Source organism: Carex rostrata, chromosome 35 (genome assembly GCF_964058835.1).
Source record: "Carex rostrata chromosome 35, lpCarRost1.2, whole genome shotgun sequence".
Classification (NCBI taxonomy): Eukaryota; Viridiplantae; Streptophyta; class Magnoliopsida; order Poales; family Cyperaceae; genus Carex; species Carex rostrata.
In genome coordinates, this window is record NC_135952.1 from 461049 (window position 1) to 468425 (window position 7377).

Genomic DNA, 7377 nt, shown 5'->3' on the forward strand with positions numbered 1-7377 from the left:
TAGTTAAAATTGTACCCGCCACACGTATCGCTACATGTATTATCACAGATATTTTGATTCTACACCGTCCGATTTAATCAAAAATCGTGCAAATTAATCTACGATGTAAATTTTTTCGCTTGAGCGCTGGGGAGGCGCCTCTCCCAGCGAAATTTTTTGTTGCCAGTCGGCAGTCTCCCTCCCCTACCCCTTCTTCCCTAAAAAAATAAAAATAAAACTCTAATCGCCTCAGACCTGCGTCGCCCAACCATATCTCTCTCTCCCAGCCCCTAAAACTCTTCGCCATGTCTCTCTCTCGCTCTTTTGCCTCAGAACTCTGCTTCTATGTTTGCTGGGAAGGGTTTCATGCCCAGCCAGCTAACTCAGGTCGCTGATCCCTCCACCTCGCCTTCGAAGGTTTGTGCTGCTTTCAGTTTTTTTGTCAGTGTTTAGTCAAATCTGTATACACGTTTTAATCTGATTTTTCATTGTACTTATCTTGTGATTTATCTCTGTACTTGATCTATGTTGCAAAATCTCTCTGTATTATAATGCTATTAGGCAAATTCGTTCGGTTGAGTAGATATTTCCTTCTCAATTTTGATATTCTCATATTTAATATATCTACGTGCTATCTAAGTATCTATTTGTCTATAGAAGGCTCGATTCAAATATAAATTTTCAGTTCTTATAGAAAAATATATTGTTGTCTAAATTGTATTTTATTTTTGAATTCTTCAGGAGATTAGTATTACTCTTTTTATCTTTTATTCTTCACCCAATCTTGGTATAAGTATATTTGTATGCAGAGTGGTGGTTTAATGGGTTTCCCAATATGTGCAAGCAGCAAATGCATCTCAGGCGGAAGCAAAAGCAATGCTGGAAGGTTGCAAGCTACTGGTAAAATAAGCTAATGTAGTGGGTACTGTATTTTCGATTCTCAGGAAACAGTAATATCCGTTAGCAGTTATCCACCTGGAATGCATGACTGGAGAGTGGCTGCTGAGGTGTGGCAAACTTGGGTAATGAAAAAAAATTGCAAGGGAATACTGGTAACATCCTTCTGTAATTGGAAAGACAGCAATATAGAGATAGAACATGTAAAGGGAACACAAGTGGATTTGTATCTCCTTTCTTTGTGAATGGGGACCTGATGTAAGGAATGCCTACGGGCTATGTAACACCAAAAATATATATATTCAGCTAAGCATGTTTTTTCGCACGGCCAGTTATATGTCGCATTGTCAAGAAGTACGTCACGACGAACAACAAAAGTCATGTTGAAACGGAAAGAGAAAATTGATGCCCCAGGAGTGTATACAAAAAATATAGTATACCGGGAGGTCTTGAGTGAGGAATAAGATATGAGCCATATTAATTCAACCATTCTAATTTTAATATATGTTTTCAAGAACAATTAATCTACTTTTTCATATTTTATTTCTTCATTTAAGAAATTAGTTGTCTGACATATATCTAAGTCATCCGAAAGCATGGTTATAGAAACTTCATCTTCTAAGAATTTAATTTAATATTTCATGTTTATTTAATTTCGTTAGGACCCTGATTTTGTGGTTGAAGCAATGACAGCGGGACCTGCATCAGCATTGACCAGTGAAAGTTTAAATCATTATTTTTTTAACAAAATATTTATTGTTTTCATTGAAATGTTTCTTTAATAGAAATATGTTTTTGTTTTTTTATAATATATCTCGTTGCATCGCACGGGCACGATACTAGTAGATAGATTATAGATAGATGTCGGGTTGGAAGGGATGGGCATGGGCTATCTAAAAATACATATAAGCCGATCGATAAGAACACTCTTTAAATGGATAGAAACAAATGACCAACAGTGAGCATGATTATTCTTTAAATTTTGCACAACCTCAATTTTATTTACAAATGACCAACAGTGAGCATGATTAATAAATTTATCATTGCTTAAATATACATATATAGACAATGTCTATGGTTTCAAATAATGCAATCAGTGACAATTAATGACTTTTGATCTGATCCTCGAGTACGTGTTAATGGTCGGTACTTAACTTCAAGTTTGCTTTGCCACTAAATATTCTTAGAATAACACTAGTACTGATGTACACCTGAGAAATGGAAGGAGAGAATTTAATACCTTGTAATAAATATTTTATTTTATTTTCGAAAATTATATATTTTTATAGAAATTATATGAAGCATACAAATTATCTAATTTTTTTATTATTGAAATTTCATGTATTAAGAATATTTCATCAAGTGCCTATATTTTTAAAATAATTATTAAATTTCTGCTTAGGAATTTATAAATTATAAATATTTTAACTATTGCAGTATACACATTCGAAATATCCTCATTTTATTATAATGTAAAATTGAACATCTTGTAATAAATATTTTATAATGTAATAAAGTAACTATAAATGAGCCATGGTCACTAACTTAATTATTTGAAAGAATAATTATCCACATTAAAATCTGCATATTAATTGATAGCGCAATATTTGCAAACATTCATCTAATCCTCGCTTTCCCACTTCAAAAGTTTGTTTACCAAGAAGCACTGCATTGATGGATAGTGCTGGTCTCTTAAGTTAACCGCCAACCGGTCAAACTAGGCTAGCTAGTGTTTTTTTTTTTTTTTTTCCGTGTAACCCAGATCAGGTGTACATCAGTACTAGTGTTATTCTAAGAATATTTAGTAGTAAAGCAAACTTGAAGTTAAGTACCGACCATACACGTACTCGAGGATCATACAAAAAGACAAATTCACGGCAGCGTAACAGAATATTTAGTAGTAAAGCAAACTTGATGATTTTTATAATATGATTATATCTTTAATGTTGTATTGTAATTTATTAATTTATTTTTGATGTGTATTTATTAAATCTTCAGTTATCATAAATCTGCATAATATCTTTGATGTTTTATGTATCTTTGTCCTATTAATAAGTTATTTTTCTAATTAATAAGTTGACTCAAACATTTTGCTCGAACATACGTATATGAAATTAATGACTGAAAGTAACACATGAAATATTTAAAGGTGTTTTTTAAGCAAGCAAGTAACATTTAAAGTGAAACATAAAAGCGATTATTTAAAATTTTGTTTGAATTACATAAAAGTACTGTTATATTGATTCGAAATTTCTAAAATATTTAGAAGTAAATGCTCGAACATTTTGCCACGGAGGTGGTAATAAAACAGATGCTTAGTAACAAAAATTACTATTTTGCAAATTGGGTCTGCTGTTCCGCAGGAACTACTAAGTCGCCAGCGAATCTCCGTCACTGTCCCTATTTCTTGTCTTCAATCAGTCATCAGTGTCACGCGTCACCACAAATCCGCATTTTTTTTATAAGAAACTTTTTGAGACATGTGGTTTAGGTTTTCTGTGAAAAGTAGTATGTTGATAGTCATATAACATATCAATATCATGATTTCTTGCACTATTAGGGCCTATTCGGCTGCACAGTGGAAATGGAAATAGAAATATAAAATTTTTGAACTGAAATTTACTGTTCATGTAGGAAAAAAAAAATTTAGTTTGAGTGAATTTTATTTTTCCCACGTGAACAGTATTTTGTGGGAAGCAGCTGAACAAGCCCTTAGATTTTTGTTCTAAATAATGCATTATAGTTGTGTTACATTTTTTTTTTTTACCTTAAAGACTAAGCTATGAAATAAAAATACGTTATTTCAGTTACAACTGTTAAGGCGCATCTCATGTATCACAAATAATGCATGCTATGCTATATAGGTTTTTATTTCAAAGTTCAAATTAATTTTTTTTTTCTAATAACCACTTTTTTTAAAATTCAAATTGTTTTTGTTACTAAGAACGGACTACCAAAGATCTCATCATGGATTGTTGATTTGTTATACTTCGGGTCAAATAAACTATCTTATATACTTGGGGTATATCATCATGGATAAATGATTTGTTTACATTTTCCAAATACTAAAATCCAACTAAACTATTCTTCCATAGATTTCTCTTGTGAATTTGGCCATTAATTACGTAAGCAACGAGCCAACGACAAATACAAATTTGGCCAATAAATTAAACAAATTAAATGAAGGCCACTAAACTATATTATGATGGTCACAAGCATAGTCACAATATTCGCAAATTAAATCTGAATTAAACTTGAATAATTCGTTTTTTTTTGTGATGCCGAATCGAACGCCAAATTATTCGGCTGACCGAACTTTAACCAAATTAAATAATTAATTCATTAATTAAAAATTAAAAAAAATTATCTTTGTTGGAGCGGGGAGACCGCGTGCGGGGGGGAGGGGGCTGGCTCGGGGAAGAAGAAGAAGAAAGCGTGGGTCGCATTTGTAGGGTAGGACTTAGTCCGGAAAAAAATTTCCGGATTGGGAGTCCAGAATTTTTTTTTTCAGGATTGGAGTTCGGTTCCCGGAATTTTTTTTTGCGGTTTTAGAGTTTCATTTCGGAAAAAAATTTTCCGGTTTGAATACTTTTGAAAATACGAAACCGAATCGGTTATTTTTTTAAATTTGATTTATATTTTGAATATAAATAAAAAATTCGGCAAATCATAATTGGCCTCTGCTCCCCCCCCACTTAGCCGCTTAATTTATTTCACTCCGTCTTCTTTATTTTAGCAAACTATACATGTCACACCCACACACACACACTTAATTATATATGCCTCAATATTCATTTGGGAATTGCCAAGTCATTATTTCTCTATACATATTACGGATTAACCAATGCTATGCATTTTATATTATCATTTTTAAAATACAAACAGTTGATATGAACCAATAAATATAATTTTCATATGAACAATGTATTTGGAGATTCAAATTTTATATCTTTTTTTTTAAAATAACTTTTACTATTTATTTTAAAGATATAAATTCACTTGATCTAAAAATCATAGACCATCTGAAAAGCAGTAATTTTCTATCTATCTAAAAATATAATAAAAAATTCTAAAAAATATAAAGTTTTATCACAAGTATTATTCGTATGAAAATCATGTTGATCAAAACATAAACAGTTGATCTGAACTATTAAATATAATCTTCATATGAAAAATATACTCGATCAAATTTTTTATTTTTTAGAATTGTTTTTACTATTGAAAATTACTTGAACTAAAAATTCTAGATCATCTAAAAGGAGTAATTTTCTACTTATTTAATATATAGTAAAAAAATTCTTAGAAAATGTAAAATTTTTAGAAGATGTAATTTTCTACTTATATTATATTATATTTTTTTTTTTACGGCCGTAAAAAATCCAGCATAAAAAATGTTGATCCGGATTATTTGTAGCAGTCTTTCGAATAAATCAAATTATATAGTATTCCATCTATTTTTTTAAAAATATATTAAATATTTGTAATACTTCAATACAAAAAATAAATAAATTATAAATAAAAACTGAAAAAAAAAAAATTCCTAAAAAACAAAAAATCCTAAATCCGGAAAAAATTATTCCTGATTTAGCAAAAAAAAAAGAAAAAAAAGAAATCCTAAATCCAGAAAAAAAATTTCCGGAGTTAGAACCGAGTTTCCGGAAATTTTTTTTCCGGGTTTAGAGTTTAATTCCGGAAATTTTTTTTCCGGAATGGGTAGATTTCGAAAAAACCAACCGATTCGGATATTTTTTTTAAATTTAATATAAAATTTGGATATTAATAAAAAATTCGGCATAGTTTCATTGTAATTCCTCTACCGTAACACTAAAGGTATATTTATGTGGACCCCAACCTTCATTTAGAATTATTTCATCCATTTTAACACTTTTTAGGTACTCTATCTTAGCCAAACCTCCTTTGAATTTATCGGTTGCACCTAGTTAATTTCTACTGTGCTTCTTATCGTGGTATTGACATGACAATGTTTATAGGAGGATAAAATTTCAAAATTCATCGAGATGATTTTGAAGAATTAAATAAAATCATTAAAACCGATATATGTGATTACGTCATATTTATAAATTTTGAACTTAATTTAGTATATATAAATTTAAGTAGGTAAGAAAAAAAAATTATAAGTTAATTTTTTATATTATTTTTTTTACTACTTGATATTATACTAGATTGTTTTCAACAACTTAAATTCGTTATTTGAAGTTAATCAGTTAAACTCACAAAGAACTTTGTGAGCTAAGAACATCCTAATTCTACTCATATAATGAATATAAAATAAGAATATTCTAATCTCTCGACCGTATTTAATATCAAACATAGTTCATGAAAATAGTGATACAAATTATTTTATCTTCGCATTATTTTTTTTTATCAAACATGCCTTAAGAACAATACATTTTAAATCTATTGTGATGTGACGCCTCTTTTTGTGGGGTTCGAACTTTAAAGTCACAGCAAATTAATTTAAAATAACATCGCGTAAAGGAGAATTGGTAACGCGAATATTTTGCATAAAACCTGAATAGTTCGTAAAATTCGTAAATCTTGTGAATTATTTGTGAATTACACGCTAATAGTTCAGTCAAGCGAATTATATGGTATTCAGTCCGGTAGTATCAAGAAAACATTTTATTCGCGAATAAAACAGGAATGCTATTACTACACGGTAAGTATTTGGTAACTGAGCAGACTGTTACACACTGTCCTACTAAGAAGTGATTAGAGAAGTTCTACGAACCTAAGACTGCCGCGTATCACCAGTATCGAAGTCGGGTTGGCGGCTGATATTGACTTTATTTTAATTTTATTGTTTAGGGATTTATTTAATGGAGGCGTCTAATTGTCCACAGCCTTTTGTCCACCATTTGTCCACAGCTTTGACTTGCGCGAATACTGTAAAATTACTTCTACATGCTGTATAATTATACAATATATCACATAAAATATATCACTCAATCACAAAACATCCATCAACTATTTGAAGTGGTCCCATGATAATTAGAAAAAGATTGCAACTTGCACAACAGGACAAAATAAATGTACTTTCAAACTGTAATTTCGGAAATTACAGTTATAGGAAGTTATTGGCAGTTAGAGTTAGTTATTAGCGGTTATTAGCACTGGGTTGAATCTTATATACTGTAAAATTGAATATTGTATACTGTAAAATTGAATATTGTATACTGTAAAATTGAATCTTGTATACTGTAAAATTAAATCTTGTATACAGTAAAATTTTCAATTGAATCTTGTATACTGTAAAATTGAATCTTCTACACAGTAAAATTTACAATTGAATCTTGTATACTGTAAAATTGAATCAGCAGAACTGTAAAATTGAATCTTGTATAAAGTATAATTTTCAATTGAATATTGTTCGGATGAGTAAGAAGCATTTCTATCATCTTTTTCTTTCAGATTTTCACAAGATGAATACTGTAAAATTACAATATGAATACTGTAAAATTACAAGATAAATACTGTAAA